This window comes from Scylla paramamosain, chromosome 9, assembly GCF_035594125.1.
Source record: "Scylla paramamosain isolate STU-SP2022 chromosome 9, ASM3559412v1, whole genome shotgun sequence".
NCBI lineage: Eukaryota > Metazoa > Arthropoda > Malacostraca > Decapoda > Portunidae > Scylla > Scylla paramamosain.
This window is the reverse complement of record NC_087159.1, coordinates 21,142,120-21,159,026: the sequence shown is the minus strand read 5'-3', so window position 1 is coordinate 21,159,026 and position 16,907 is coordinate 21,142,120. Positions and strand designations below refer to the sequence as shown.

The 16,907-nt window shown below is 41.4% G+C and overlaps 1 protein-coding gene across 6 annotated transcripts in view; it reads right to left on the bottom strand.

The window, feature by feature from the left end:
* Positions 1-7,253, bottom strand: part of LOC135103713 (N-acetylglucosamine-6-sulfatase-like) — a 150,928-nt gene extending 143,675 nt beyond the window's left edge. For 2 of the 6 annotated variants that reach the window (XM_064010333.1, XM_064010332.1), the window contains exon 1: positions 5,636-6,003. The gene's annotated coding sequence lies outside the window, so the exon portion shown is untranslated. Of the gene's footprint in view, positions 1-5,635; positions 6,004-7,080 lie in introns of those variants that run through there. The other 4 variants (XM_064010334.1, XM_064010335.1, XM_064010330.1 and 1 more) reach the window with 3 other exon arrangements.
* Between the last annotated feature and the right edge of the window lie 9,654 nt (positions 7,254-16,907).

The window sequence follows — 16,907 nt, the reverse complement described above, 5'->3', positions numbered from 1 at the left end:
AGTGTAGGGTGGTGATTGTGGACATAATTTCACTTCTATTCAAGTATCCGGCAACATTCAAGTATCCGGCATGTCGGCGGTCCCGTTGATGCCAGATAAGAGGGATTTTACTGTACAAAATTTTATTTACATAACCAAGAAGAAAATACATTTTTATATTCATAACCATTCCTTAAGGCTACAAAAAAATTATTTCATGGGATTATTATTATTTGGATGGTATTATCTTCTCCCTTTTTTTTCTTTAATTTTTTTCATAATTGTTATTTTTGTCCCATGACACAGGAATCTAACTCCCCTCATGACTTCTGGCATCTAGCCAAAAATATCTCCAATAACTTTGCTTCTTCCTATTTCCCTTCTTTATTTCAACCAGATGGCACCACTGCTATCACATCCATCTCTAAAACTGAACTCTTCACTCAAACTCTACCTTGGACGATTCAGGGCTTGTCCCTCCCTCTCCTCCACCCTCTGACTGCTTCACACTACCTATTAAAATTCTTCACAGTGATGTTTTCCATGCCCTCACTGACCTAAACCCTCATAAGGCTTATGGACCTGATGGGGTCCCCCCTATTGTTCTCCAAAATTGTGCCTCTGCCCTTGCACCTTGCCTAGTCAGACTCTTTCAACTCTGTCTGTCAACATCTACCTTTCCTTCTTGCTGGAAGTTTACCTACATTCAGCCTGTTCCTAAAAAGGGTGACTGTTCTAATCCCTTAAACTACCGTCCTATTGCTTTAACTTCCTGCCTATCTAAAGTTTTTGAATCTATCCTTAACAAGAAGATTCTTAAACATCTATCTCTTCACAACCTTCTATCTGATCACCAGTATGGGTTCCATAGCTTCTGCATGAATGACTGCTTGGAAAAGTGGGTGTGCCTGCACTGGACCATCATAAGACTGAAATCCATTTTTTCAAACTAGATTTAGAAGGGCATAAACCACATGGTTGGCAAACCCCAATCTTGTCTCACCATTTCCTATATTTAGGGTAGAACTTTCAGTGATGATAGTTGAGTTCCTCTACTATGACTGTGAGCCTGACTCAACCCAACAGGGATGCACGGGGGCCATTAGGAGATAAGCGTCTGGTTGTGATGGTGGTGGTGCATCTCCAAACGTTTAGTGTTATTTATCAAAGTTATCTTTAATACTTGTAATATTTTTCTCTTTTTTTCAGTTGGATATGAATAGTGCATGAACTAATATTATAACTATACCGTGAAAACTAACGGAACTGAAAAATCTAAATAAATACAGTGTCTAATAAAGAGTAGAAACTAAAAGAGAAAAAATACCATATAAAGGTAAACAAAGCAAACAGAAAATAATGACTACTAGATGAGTCAGGCTTTTTCCTTCTCTCCACAACAAGGAAAGGTCCTTGCCTTTAGAGGGAAGAAAGCAGTATCCATCCATCAGAAGTCAAACATCACCATGCTTGGTTGTGTAGGTGTAGATGGCAGTATTCCTCCCCCTATGATTATTTACCCAAGGAAGAGGATAAACCCAATGATCAGTGAACAGTTCCCAGATGAGCATGATTTTTGTTTTGGGAAGAGTGACAAAGGTTACATAACCGATGAAACATTGTTTGAATGTATGTGTAACACTTTCAGTGACTGGCTTACCAAAAATATCACAAGACCAGTAATTATGTGGACTAACTGGCATGAAATAAGGAACAATTTTTCATTTGGCCAAAGCACTCAATGAGCAGAATATAATCCTGTATGGCCTCCCCCTAACTCTACAAACATTATGCAACCCCTAGATGTGTCAGTATTTGGCCCCATGAAGAAAGCATGGAGCAAAACAGCAAAGGCCTGGAAGCATGCAAACAGTGATGAATGCATCACTCAAGCTACCTTTGCAAAAATATTTCTTCCAGCTTACTATAAGTAAGCAAGCAAAAAAAACATCACTGCTGGGTCTGCTAAGTGCAGGTTAATCCCCTTCAACCCCGACAGCCCAGACTATTTAATACTAAAGTGTAATGCAGCCCAAAGGACAAGTGATTCTTGCATTTTTGAAGGAGTAGATCAAGGAGGGAAGGTGGAGAGGTCATGCCAAACAAACTTGGTGCCTGTATTTCACAGAGGATCTCATACTATCCCTATCCTAAGCAAAACTGCAACAGAAAGGAGAGATAAATATAATTATGAAGGGTCACTCTGTGACATGATAATTGATTTTAAGGGCTACTCAGGACTCTTCCAGAGGTACATCTCATTGCCATTCCATGCTGCTGCACTGCCTGTAGAATTCCTTCTCTGTACAATGCACCATGCTCACCAAGTGTGCCTAATCTGCATGAATCAACAAGGATGCCTGGACCTAGTGTCACTGACCAAGCTACACCTGAACCTAGTGGGATCACAAGACCAAGTACCTCTAATTCATCCTCAAGTATTGGTCCATATTTTGCTCAACACGTGTTTTACCCAGAACGAAGACCTGGCAAAGGGCCCAAGGTGGTGCAAGGCGTTTTGGATAGAATTTATGTTATTTCATCTCAAAATGGCAGAGCAACTCAAACAACGGAAAGAGGAGAAAGAGCTTCAAGAGAATGAGAAGATGAGGATTACTGAAAAGGCAAGCAGGCCAAAACAAAAGAAACCTACTATTACTACTACTACTACTACTACTACTACTATTACTACTGCTGCTACTACTACTCACACATCCAAGGCAAAAACAGGAAAACTTCTAAGCCTTTACCATACAGGCCTAGGCCTGTGCTTAGTACACCTTTTTCCTCTGAGGATGACAATGTGGAAAATATGTCTTCACGATGGTAGTTCTAATGACAGCAGCATTAATGCTATGTGGATGAGGGCAGTGAGTTTGGAATAAAATTGCCCTTGGCTGAGCCAGCTAAAGTTGACAGGGTTGGAGTGAAAGTAAAAAAGCAGCAGGTATCAGGAAGGGGAGGGTCCAGAAGCCATCTTTCAAGGTGTATATTGGAAAAATACAATCTATTGACAGTGGGAGTATGACAGTGTCCTATGCAAAGGAGAAGAGCACGGGGTTGCTTTATTTTCCTGACATGGAGGATGTGTCATATTCTGTGCTCCAGAATAAAATTGTGGTCCTTAACAATTTCAAACCTGTATTTCAAAACCACAAGAGTGGACACTTTTTTCCAACTAATATAATGACCTCCATCACAGCATATTTTAGTGCAGACTAATAAACAGACTGAGCATGGATAGCCTTGGCCACATGTCTCTCTTGCCTGTGTCTCCCTTCTTTAATGTGGCCTATGTTATGTTCTCCTTTACTACATGTCTCTCTGTAATCTAATATTTTTTTGTACATCTACTATATTCTTAGTATTAGGCCTAAAACAAAAGAACAGAGCTTTACTTTATTCCAAATGAATCAGGGCCTATGCATATGGTGTAGAAATGGAAGTGAATGTAATGTTATAATGCTTTCCTTACCTGCAGGCTTAAAATTTTTTTTTTTTTTTCAACAAAGATTTTCAGTTCAATGTATGAGGACAAATTAGGCCAAATAATTCTTAGGCTGATTTACTTAGTTATTTTTCTGAAATATTCACTGCATAGAAAACAACTCCTGAGTTGTGTATTTTTCTAAAAAGTTTACACTTTTGTGTTTTCACGAGTTATGTTATTCTAAAAGTCAATATAGTAATGAAAATATTGTATCTTTTTTTTAAAGTTTCAAAATGTGAAAGCATGTGTAAACACTGCACTTATTAAATTCTCATCCATACTACTCACTGCAAAGTGTACTTTACTAATGATGTTTTTTTTCTATAAAAAGTGTGTAGCATCTTTCAAATGCCTTTTTTATGTAGACATGTAATGCACATCTATCAGCATGCAACTACTTAAATCCTAGCTAAAATCATAAGTATTATGCATGACATGTACTAAAAAGTATAATTACACAAATTACAAATAAAAAAATAAATAAATAAAGACTCCATTGGGCTAGGATGTGTCTACTTAGGCTTTGGCAGTCATAAGGAGATGTACTTGAAATAGACCTCCTACCTCAGAAAATGCATAAAATACACAAGAATATGAAATGTTTATTAAAAACATAACCATTTAGTAATATATAAAGCAAGTTTGAAATAAAAAGAATGAACGAGCTTGACAAGAATTTTTCCTTGAAAATATTTGCACTTTTTGTGTCTGCATTGGGACTCATACCTTATGCTACTAGATGAAATGATGCATATACTGCATCATCATGCCAAAGAGATTAATAGACAGTGTTAGAATCCTGGAGTATGTGGGAACATTAGCAAAATGTTCAAGAATAATTTTTGAATGTAGAAGGGGTCTAAACTATTAAGGATATTGCAAAATTATGTCTAGGACTAGTTCTGGAGGACTAGTTCTGGAGGGAAAGGTGGTCTATATAAGCCTGGGCACAAGATTTCAGCATCAGAGTCTAACTGACATCATTGTCCAGAGGTACATCTGTAAGGATTGTTTAAATGTGGTTCATATGAAAATAACCATTTTTTAATCTATTTATATTAATTAATTGTGTGAGAACCTATCTGGCATCATTGTCCACAGAAAGAAGGATGTAAAATTCCCTTTGTCAGTTATTAATTTTTTTGAGGGGGGAAACAAAATTTAAAATGTAAACAGATTAGGGCAAATTGTCTTTGATAAGGTAGGAGACACACAATTGAATATAACACCTACACAATTAGGATGTTTTCTACTAAAAATTATGGTAAACCCCTAAGGCACCAATTAATTACTATAACATAGTCATTTAAATCTTATGATCATGAACTGATTAGTTATCATTGTTAACATTATAGGAGGTCCCACAACTCATTGGTAACAGAACTTATTTTTTGAAATATCATTGTGAATCAGAAGAGAGAAAAATAATTTGAAAACTTTATTTGTTACTTAGAAGCTAACTTCAATAAAACTCAATCTGGTTGTCATGGAGTTTTCCAATACCTTATACACCTCTGGCTAAAATGCTACTATATAAAGCAAGGTCAAAATTATTTGCCAGAAACCATGACTAGTGGAAGCTAATCTAGTATATATATATATATATATATATATATATATATATATATATATATATATATATATATATATATATATATATATATATATATATATATATATATATATATATATATATATTAACAATAGCTAAATCAAAACTAGATTGAACAATAAACTAAATGGAAGCAAAAGTACTTCAATACCTGCTTTAAATAAATACCCCAAAATTCAATTAAAACTTTTAATTAAAAATAAATTACCAATCAACCATTAACTAAGATCCCATACCCCCCCAACCCCGTGACACCTGAGCATGTTGGTGATAGGGGAAGAGAAAACAAGATAACCTGTACTGCTAAACTGCAATTTTAGCATTTAAAGAATTACCATAGTTAAACAAGATAATCTGTACTGTTAAACTGCAATTTTAGCATTTAAAGAATTACCATAGTTAAGTGTATTATAAAAACCAAACAAGAAAATAACGAAACCTACACGATATTTGAAATTTATGGGCTGCTTACCATAATACCATTGTACTCACACCACACAATGAATGTTATGTGTATTTTATGATGTTAAACGTTTTTTTTTTTTCACACTTACTTTTGCAGTGTATCTCGAAACATGTCTTAGAGGCCAGTTATACAGTGCCACTAGTCTTGGAGATGGACTTTCAGACGAACATCCGATAGCTTGAAGTCTTGTTCTTGTTGGGAATTGAGGTACTTGCATGCTGTGGTGCCACAGCCTCTAGTGCCCCAAAGGTGCTGGTAGCAGGCAGCTATCTAGTTAGATTCTGGTGAGCTGTCCAGTCTTCTGGAGGAAAACCCTGGTATGTTTTTGTGTTTTGAACACCAGGCCGGGATCTTGTCGTTCTAAAGTCAAAACTCAAAACAAGTTACTCAGATCAGCTGATCAGGTGTTGGTCATTGTTGCCTTAACAACGGGACTATGTTTTTAGTTTTGGTTTCATGTGTCATCGGTTGTGTCCATTTTTATTATTTTTTTTCTTTAAACCGCACAGGGTGTGGGTACATGGACCAGAGCCAAATTACGGAAGTAGTGTAGCGCTCTCTCTCTCTCTCTCTCTCTCTCTCTCTCTCTCTCTCTCTCTCCTGTTTTCCAAAAATAAATATTTTTTTTTCGTTTCTTTATATCTTTTTTATGTGATTATGTGGGAAGTCAGCAGTTATGTTTTTTCTTCTTGTTGCAAACTATTTTCCTTCTTTCTTTCCCATATCTTGTGCACCAGCAGGATGCAAAGGAAGTTTTCAGATATTCATATTCTGCTCCATTTATCCTGCACTTGGTTCCTTCTCCTTTGACTTTATTTATTTATTGTTGTTATTGTTATTATTTTTTTTCACTTGTACAATATAGATTTCGTAGTGTTGTCTTGTCCAAGTTCCTGCCTCCATTCTTCGTACATCTTTAAAATTTGTTAAATTCTCTTTTGTATTCAATTGTGTTCCAGTCCTTTACTTTTAATTTATTTTTTACTTGTTGCATTCATCAGTTCCTCCCATTAACCAGTTCTCTTAATCTACTTTCCTTGCTCTTTCATCTATTTGCGTGCAAACTGTACTAGATAGAAAATAATAAGAAAAACGTATTGTTGTGCACGCCCCATTTTTGGCCTTCAGGCGCCTTCAGGTACACACCGCTGCAGCAGCCCAAGGCGTTCAGTACATACAACAGGAAGGAATCCACCACTGTTGTCGTGGTCGGGCCCGTTTGGCTAGTGGGGGCGAGGCACGCACACGCGGCACCTGTCTACTCAACAGACTACTGAGAAGGAAGGGGCAACAAAAACACAGGCTCTCTAGCACTCCTGTCTTTATTGCCCGCACAGAGCAGTACCACAGGACATAAGGCACACTACAGCATAAGTCAAGGTCGCACCACTGGCCCTCATTCTGCAGAGTTTCTGACGCTCGGTAGCACGTCTCACCTCACAGAACTGCTGCAGGCGCACATCATGCCACGAGATCACAACTAGTACACAGCGTCGCACAGCTAGCGTAAAGTACTTGCCAGGGAACACTAACCTCACACCATGCTCCGGGGCGCAGTCACGTCGTTGCAACGACAGGGGACCAATGTCGTAGCGTCACACCAGGAGAGCACGCTGCAGACTACCGGCTCAGATATTGCGTAGGCGAGAAACGGGCGGTCTCTCAATTATTTCTTCAAAGAACGAGCGCTTTCTTTTTTGGTCTTGCGTCGCAGTGTGGCGTAGCAAAGAACGGGCACTTCTCTTGTCCTGAAATTAATTGAATTGGGGGAGATAGAAAAGGTGGGTGAAATTTGGGGAAAAGTGAAGTGAAAGAAAAGTGGGTGGGAAGAGAAGAACGGAGGGAAAAGCAGGGAGAGGAAGTACAGTAGCAGATAAAAGTAGACGGGCAGACCGTCCTGCTATTTCCTTTTCTAGCTAATCGGGTGTATTTATATATATATATATATATATATATATATATATATATATATATATATATATATATATATATATATATATATATATATATATATATATATTTATTTATTTATTTATTTATTTATTTATTTATTTATTATTATTTTTTCTTTTTTTGGGGGGAGGGTGGCTTGCTTTTGTTTGGAGGGGCTTGGGATGTAGTTATTTTTATTATTTTCAGGTGTTCGTTCTCAGGCCAGCAGTCATGAGGTGCCGACTCACTCGGTGGTGTTAGGTGGTAAGTGAAATAAATTAGTGATGTTCTTATTTAGTCATCCACTAATTATTTTATTTTGTTTATTTTTCCTTCTTCCTTTTTCCACTATTCCTCTTCCTAAATTGCATGTTTATTGTGCTGTTTACGTTTTATTTATTATTATTTATTTTGTTTATATTTTTCTTTATTAATAGCATAAACAGTATCATTCTTTGTGCATACAAGTATAAACGCACACCCACTCTCACACACACACACACACACACACACACACGAACATACTCACATTTAATTGTTCATACAAATAAATACATATATCACATATATATTTATTATTTTTCCAGGTAAAAGCCGATCGCTCCTCCGAAGGTCTCCATGGGTAGGTGCCTGCAGCACTCCCTGTCGGTCCGCTGGGGTTACTCAGCTAGAGCATTGCCTCATGTTACCCAACACTGACGCGGCCGACACAGGTCCCCTGTTGACCGAGGCGACCACCGCGACTCAGGGTGCGGGACCGATCCTCAATCTTAGGGCCTATTTCACGGTCGCTTCCTATTGCTGTGATCGTTACCAATAAGTGGTGATGTCTGCCACCAACAACAAATCCGATTTCACAAACTATTTTCGCTTCCTTACCAGAAATTGGAACCTTTGGTAACGCTAGCTTGGAAGCTGTTGTAGCTCCCCAATGGAGCTTATCAGTGTATTTATTTCTAGCAAATATCACAAGTTCTTATCCTCTTGTACTTGTTTCATTTCCTGAATTGTATATTAGAATTATTTAACAATACAACGACATTTTGTAGGCTATAATATACATATGATCAAATTTAAGAAGAATTTGGATGGCGGCGTGAATTCGCTTCACCAGCTGATGAAAATTCCACTAACTGTCACCCTTATTTCCTCTACTATGTCTCTGGTTAAAAACTGTAATAATCCTCACATACACATAGGGTGTATGGAATTTTTCACCAAAGAGAAATATTAGATAATATCGTAATAACATTAACATTTCTATCAGAGGGCGCGGCTCGCTTCTGTTAGGCTAGGTTTAGATTAATTCAGTTAATTTAATTGTTAATCCTTTCAATGAGTAGATCATGATTAAAAATAACAAAGCATAATTTTTGCTGATAAATAAACAATCACTGTCTTAAAATTAGTAGGCTAGGGCTATTTCCATAAAACCCTAAATATTTCAATCTAACAATGTATGTGTACAGCAATGAGGAAGAGAGAAATATATAATTTATTATGTGCCTGGTTGGCATACGCAGAGTTTGGCGAACGTTACGTATATTCAAAGGAAATAATTTAAGTAAAAATGTCACCTTGTTTGCAATAGATGGATAAGGCGTGTTGAAGACACCAGTGATGTATTTCAATTTTCCAAGCCCCCTCCCCCTTTCTCTCTCTCTTAGAGCTGGCGTGGTCACTTCTTTCGTCATGAACGGATTCATTTTGTTTAATAAGGGGGCTCCGGCATACCATCATTACCAAGGCAGAGATATTCGTTTTGTTATAATCCTTACCAGGTTGGGAATCACCGTAACCATGAAAACAATGAATGTGAAACCAGATCGAGATGTTGGTAATGCCTTTTACCAGCAGGCTGGTAAGGCTCTTGCTTGGGAACGTTACTAATCAGCCCTTATTAGTCTCACTGCCAGGGATCTGCAGACCTTGCCAGGGGTTTAAACCCAACGCCAGGACTAGAAAATTGGCCAACAGGCAGTGCAGCTGTCCTAGTAGGAGGTGCTGTATAGCAGACACATCCATCCATTGGCCTAGCACCACTGGGCCGCCTCCCAGGCTTAAAGGCCCAAGCCATCCCCTTGGGATGGCAATTTACATACACACACACACAGCACCACGGCCCACGCGCCGGCCAATCAGTGCGTGGCTCTCCAGCCAGGAGCGGGTCAGCCAGTCTCCTTCCAGCCACCGAGTTAGATACATCTCTGGCATCCACTGTGGGGCCAAGGCGGTCACCATGCTAGAACCGGCCTGGATCGACACGCTGCCTCCGCACCAGGATCTGGATCTACAGTGATACATCGAGACCTCCTCCCCTCCCCAGTCTACCCAGTGTTCCCTCGTGCTCCCCCGATTCCCTTCACCCCTCTGTGCCCTCACCTCCCTGTGATCGGTGGGAACTGTGACTCCCCAGCCACCGAGGACAAAGGACACTGCAAGACAAGTGTGAGTACACTGTCTCGTATTTCCCCTTTCCCACTCCCTTTGCTTACTCAAGTGTATTGTGGTGACTCCCAGTGTCCAGTGCTGATCGTCTGGTCGGCCAGCACCAGTGATCCCATCCCCTTTGTGCTGAAATGTGTGTGTACCCTGCGCCATCAGTACTCCTCGGATTCTTAGTGCCACCAGTCTCCCCCTCTACAGTACTTTCGTGTAAATGGAAGTGCGACACTAGACGTGGTAGTGACGATCCTTATCCACTAAAACGGGAAGGGTTAAGATAAAACATGCCCGCCCCAAGAAGCTCTTCACCAAACGGACACTCCTAGAGATCTTTGCCCAGGAGTTTTGTAGGATCACCAGGCTAATCCCAACATGGGATGTGGTAGTGGTACTAACAGCATTGAACTCCAATGCTGACAGCATATTCCAGACCAACAAGATGACGGCACTGGAAAGAAATGGATTTACTCCACTGCTACCTCCAGTGCTTAAGGCTCAACATATGGTCATATACTTATGTCTCAATGAGCTGCTGGATTTCACAGCAGCAGAGATACAGCAAGAGGTGGAAGACAAACATGCATGGCCAAAAGTGGAGGAGGTATTCAAATTCCCACGCTCCAGCACTCTCAAGATAACATTCAAGTAGAATGAGATGGCCAAGAAAGCTAAAGATTCTGGGCTCCCCCTTTTCAACCTAACTGTGCCTTTACCTTGAATCTGACAAGAGGTGTATATTCCATTGATGACATGCAACAAGTGCAATGAGGTGGAAAAGCACACTACCCCCCTATGCCCCCAACCGGCCAGCTACATCAGGTGCTCCAAGTGTTCCAGCATGGAGCACACCTTTAGAAAATACCGAGCCTCAGAAAAGAAATGCCTCAACTGTGGGGACCCCCACAATGCCAGGGCAATACATTGCCCTATGCGGAAGAAGGCCCTTAAAAGGAAAGAGGAGCAGCTCTGTGCCCAGAGAAGCCTGCCCATGACTAACTATGCTCAAGTAGCAAGTAACAACACTATAGATGAGACAACAGGGATGAACCTGGCAGGACTTGTGTGTGCCACATGCACACATGGTCAATAGTGCAGTCCCTGGAAGCTTCCAGGAGGTGCTCACAGGGAGTCTAAAGCTTAATGGCCTCAAGGATGTCTGCCTTCAACCGAACCCATCTTCAGCAGCCATACTGAAGGCATTCATTGGGGCCATGGCTCCAGCTCCACCATCCACTGGGGCTTCCATGCAGAAGAGGACAGGTGACAAGTGATGCCCAGCCAGGAAGAAGAGGCCAAGGAAGTGGACATAGAGGAAACTCTGACTGACCCATCTAGTGATAAGGAGCCTGATGAGAAGGAGGATAGACTAACCTTTTACATCATGAAACAGAACTTGGATGAATGGCCACAGGACACAAAGACGTACACTGTGCTTAAAAAAGGTCTCAAGGACGGCATTACAAGATCTGCCACACTGGAAGGGATGAGGACACAACAGATGTAGTGAGGTGGATCCAGAAGCACCGAGGTCCCCTGAATCCATACTGCAACTCCGTCGATGGCAAAGAATTCGCCTCACTTGCCACGGGTCTTCCCCCCATCAAAACTGGACGACCTTGCAGGAAACACCGTCCCAGACAGACATAATATTTAAGCTCAGAGTAATGCTGCACAATGTCTTGACTTGGGAGACCTGTAAGTATGTCTTAACTAATGCATACAGAAATTATGATCCTGATATTATACTGATTACCAGCCATGGACTGAGAGACAATAACCGATTAAAGTTACCAGGTTACAGGGTCTACCAGCAGAATGTCGACAATGCTCCCATGGATGACATAGCTGTTAAGCATAGGTTACATCTCAGAGTGAAAGACAACTTTCTGTTGGAGACCCTAGCAATAGAGACAGACACAAAGGAAGGACCACTTACGACTTACCTCCCACCCAGACATGCATATATCCCACACCCAGACTTCTTACAACTATTACAATGAAATAATCCTGTTTTCTTTGCAGATGACATAAGCCCTCAACACAGAACATTAGGCACAGCTACGACAAACCAAGTGGGAAAGGATCTCATTCAGTATCTAAGACACCAGACAGTCTGACATCTCAGTCCACACTTCATGACCTATTATGGTCCCCAGTCTACAAGGTCCCCTGACATAGTGTTGACAAATAGGAATAATTTTCTTCATTCTTTAATGTCCCCAGGACCAGTGATGACTAGTGGCCATATCCCTGTTATCCTAGACATTTCTACTTCTCTTATTCTAATTCCTACTGCTAATCCTTATTAAATTCACAGGACAGACTGGAATGCCTTTGAAGAAGAAGAGGACCTAGACATGACCAGACAGCCTGACATCTCCATGGAGACACTGAAAGACATTGATGAGGTGCTAGAGACATGGACAGAGACAGTGAAAACAATAGCCAACAGACATATCCCTCGACGCAGATACAAAACTATCCCCCTGCCCCAGACCATCACAGTCTACACAACTAACCAAAATATAATTTCAGGCATTGCGCAACAGTGCTGCATGGATAGGATGGATGATAGATGACTACAGACATTACGTGCAAGTACAACATACACTCCTTGACTCCAGATGTATGGAATCCCAGAGCCACTGGGGACACCTTAGAAGACTGGACAGACAAATACTCTGATTCACGACAATTCTGAATTAAAACAACTATCAGGACATAAAACTACCACAGACTCATACCTAGTTGACAAAAATGGAGCTAAGTATCCCGATCACGCAGATAAAGTAAGACTTTATCTGGGAGAAAGTTTTTTCAGGAGGAGGAGAAGGATGATGACAAGGCAGACATTGACAGGCATTGTGCAAGGTTTTATGACACAGAATGTTCACAGGACATACCCACACATTGTGGCAGATCCTGCAAGGCTGACAGGAGACGCACCGCTTGCCTGCCACATTTCCACTGAGGAGCTCTGACTTGCCATCAAGTCCTCCAACCCATCAACACCAGGGAGCAGCAACATCAGTAAGCTAATTATGTCCCACATTCCAGGTTCAGCACTACATTGACTCTGGGACATCTTTAATGTGGCCCACTCTGTAGGATACTTCTGGATGGCTTGAAAGGGGTGGTGATGAGGCTGATCCCCAAGCCTGGGAAACTGCCTTCCTGCCCTGAGAACTACAGGCCAATATCCTTGCTGGAGGTACCCAAGAAGATGTTGGAGAGGGTCGTTTGGAGGCGGCTCGGTGACTACCTGGAGCAAGAAGGCTTCCTGAATGCTGCGCAGGAGGGGACAGGAGACAGTCCATGCCATAGTCATGGCCACTGAGATGTTGACAATTCACAAGGCCTCTAGGTCCAGATGTAACCTGATCCTACGAGACATCAGCAAGGTGTTTGACAGGGTCTGGCACACGGGCCATAAGTATAGGCTCCTGCAGTTTGGACTACCGGACCTTGTTGAGTGCCTCCTGTGCAACTTCCTAGCAGATAGGACAGCTAGGATCAATCATCTGGGACCCCCATTCCCCCTTCACACAGGGCTATCTCAGGGGAGTGTACTCTTTCCCCTCCTGTATGCCATCTTCACCTGCAACTATCCTTCATCAAGAGCTGGAGTCAACATCCTGTATGTTGACAATGTGTTGTACGTGACCTTCCACCCAGATAGATCCAGCCAGATGCTCAACGCCTGCACCGGGAGGGAAATCTTTCAAGTGAATCTGCACGAGGTGGAGTGGAAGATCAAAGTGAACATTACGAAGTTCACAGCCATCTCCATTGCCACCCACAACCCAGCACCACTGCCGGTCAACGAAGAGGTGGTAAATTTTCGACCACAGGGAAGGCTGCTTGGCCTTAAAATAACGACCAGAGGCTACAAATGACAGAGGGAGGGCCAGGCAAGGGAAGCCCTCACCACCCTCTATAGGTTCTGGAACATGTCAGAACAACTAAAACTCTATCTTGTGAAAGCTCTGGTTCTCCTGGTGCTCCTGTACCCTCTGGTACCTAAACAAGTGTTGAGCTGGACGGCTGTGAGCTGCCTCCAGAAGGTACAAAATGCTGCTCTATGGTTCATATACAACATAAGATGGGACGATTTTGCAACAGCTGAGGACCTCCACAACAGGACTGATATGTAAGTAGATTAAGAATATTAGACTAAGAATTATTTGTATGTAAAAGTTGTACTTTGTAGTTCGTTTTCTTTTTGTATGCATCCAGCAAAAACCGAATGATAACAGGAATCTGAATGCTTTGTAGGAGTACATAGATACACCGTTAGAAGTTCGAGGTAGGTTCCAGTAATGCGGTTTACACCTCATTGGGTAATGCCATGGTCTCGGTCATTCGGCTGACTGGACACCTACCTAAAATACCACACACACACGCCTGCAATGGTTTTCCTTTATTGTGATTTAAGCACCACCTGGAGTTTGGGCCTCTGTTGTTGTATACTTGCTGTGACCGTGTCAGGAATCTAACTGTGCCTGTGAACAGCGCCCGCAAATAAACTCACGTCACCTGCCTGGAAGTTTCTGTACCAATCCCCACTCTACAAGTGGTGACCCCGGAGTGACTAGGCATGACGTGATCATCGTGGAGCAGGGACAGCCTACGGACTGTGGTGATTGGCGGCAGACTATAACTACACAGTGACTATATGCTGATCATCCAGGTACTCTATTATTTTACTTTTGTCCTGTTTGGAATCTATGCCCTTGGAACTATACCGAACCAGGATGAGGGTTTGCTACTTACATCTGGTGAGTCGCAGGATAGTGTTTCTTCCGTGACCGCAGCTGTTGCCGTCAAACCACCACCCTTTGATGAGACTTCAGTAACACGCTGGTTTACAATAATTGAATCACAGTTTGTTCTTGCCAAGATCACCGTTTCAAGTACTAAATTTCACCATATATTATCAAATTTGCCACTTAGGGTAATCAATCAATTGAGTGATGAAGTCATCATTTCTTCAGACTATGCTGTGTTAAAGCAATCTTTAATATCTCTTTTCACCAGGTCAAAACCTGAACTTTTTGACTCTCTTGTTAATCAAAATAACATAATGTGTGACACCTTCCTTGTATTTGAGAGAGTTGCGTAAAATAGCTGCTCAACTAGGGGTGGATGATTCCTTTATAAAGTTAAAATTTTTTAAAGCATTACCTAGTAGCATCAGACCTCTCCTAGTGACATATGAGGAGAGCTCTACACTAGAGGAACTGGCTCATGTAGCTGAGACATTGTTGGCCTATGGCTCAAGTAATGCAAGTCTAAACAACAGTGTTAATGTTTCCATGGTGGAAGGTAGACAAGGGTCCAGGCCTGTGAGCTGGAAGAGAGATAGTGGTAAGAGAGGCCCAAATTTCACTTCAGCTTGTCAGGATAATGTATTTTCTAGAACTTGTGTTCCCATTGGAGTGTGTGCCTTTCATGAAGGTCAGCGTCCTCAGATGTGCAGGTACCATCTGTATTATGGTAACAGGGCAAAATCATGTAAACGATGGTGTATACTTTCTTCTACAGCTTCTAATATTTTGCCAGATTCTCGCCCTAATTCTTGTTCTTCTTTTCTCGCCCGCGTATTCCACCAGGTGGGAAACTAGTAGGGCAGTCTGTAGAAATATCAGTTGCGACCGTTGGACTGCCACTTAGAGTAAGTGCCACAATCGGTTGCAAGAATTACCAATTTTGGAGAGATACTGGTTCATCACTTTCGCTGCTTCCTAATGAATCAGAACTTACTCCATTCCTCAGGCCAACTGCTGTTACTCTTACTAATGCTTCAGGTAAACACATACGTTGTTATGGTGAAGTCGAAGTAGACCTTGGGATACAACGTATTAGGCATTCTTTCTCTTGGTCTTTCGTCATTGCTGACGTTATACATCCAATTTTGGGAACCAATTTTCTTGCAGCTCACTAATGGTAGACTGTAAAAACCAGTCGCTAATAGACTCCTCTACCCAATGTAAGATTCCTCTTGAAGTTTCTTATTCTCCTATTTCTTCATATTTGGTTAATTATAATGGGATAGACTCAAAAGCTGCTGAACTCCTTTCTCAGTTTCCGGTTCTCACTTCACCTTTGCAGTTGTCAGCCACTACACCTCCTGTGGAAACTATACACCATCGTATTGATACAGGTGACTCACCTATACATTTCAAAGCAAGACCTTTGACAGGTGAGAAGCTCAAAGCGGCTAAAGATGAATTTCAGGTTTTGCTTAATGCCAGAATCATTCGGCGCTCTAACGCTCTTTGGGCGTCTCCTCTGCACCACATGCCTAAGGAGGAGCCCGGTGCTTGGAGACCTTGTGGTGAATATCGCGGACTCAATAACGTAACTGTGATAAATATCCGATACCACATTTGCGCTGTCTCACCACGTCACTTAAGGGTAAGACCATATTTTCAAGGATCGATTTACAGCGTGCATACTTACAGATCCCTGTGGCCAAAAATGATGTACCTAAGACTGCAGATGCACACAGTTTAAAAACGCAGGTTCCACTTTTTAGCGCTTCATTGACACCATATTGGTTAATGTTAAGAACACTTTCACCTACTTGGATGACATCTTAGTAGCTAGTACAACTCTTGAAGAACACATTGCTGATGTTAAGATTGTTCTTTCTACTTTAGCAAAACACAATTTAAGACTATCTATAGATAAATGTGAATTTTTCAAGTCCTCGCTCACCTTCCTTGGCTATGAGGTCAGTGCTCATAGAATTAGACCATCTCAAAACCACGTCACTGCAATTTCAGAGTTTCCTTTACCTCAAACTTCAACTGCATTGCGCCATTTTATGGGGATGCTAAATTTCTTTAGACCAATGATCCCTAATTTTGCCGATGTTGCTTATTCATTGACAGAACTCTTATGGCATAATCCATCTTCTAAATCTCTCTCATGGACAGATGTTGCAAGGGACTCCTTCAACAATTTGAAGCAAGCCCTAG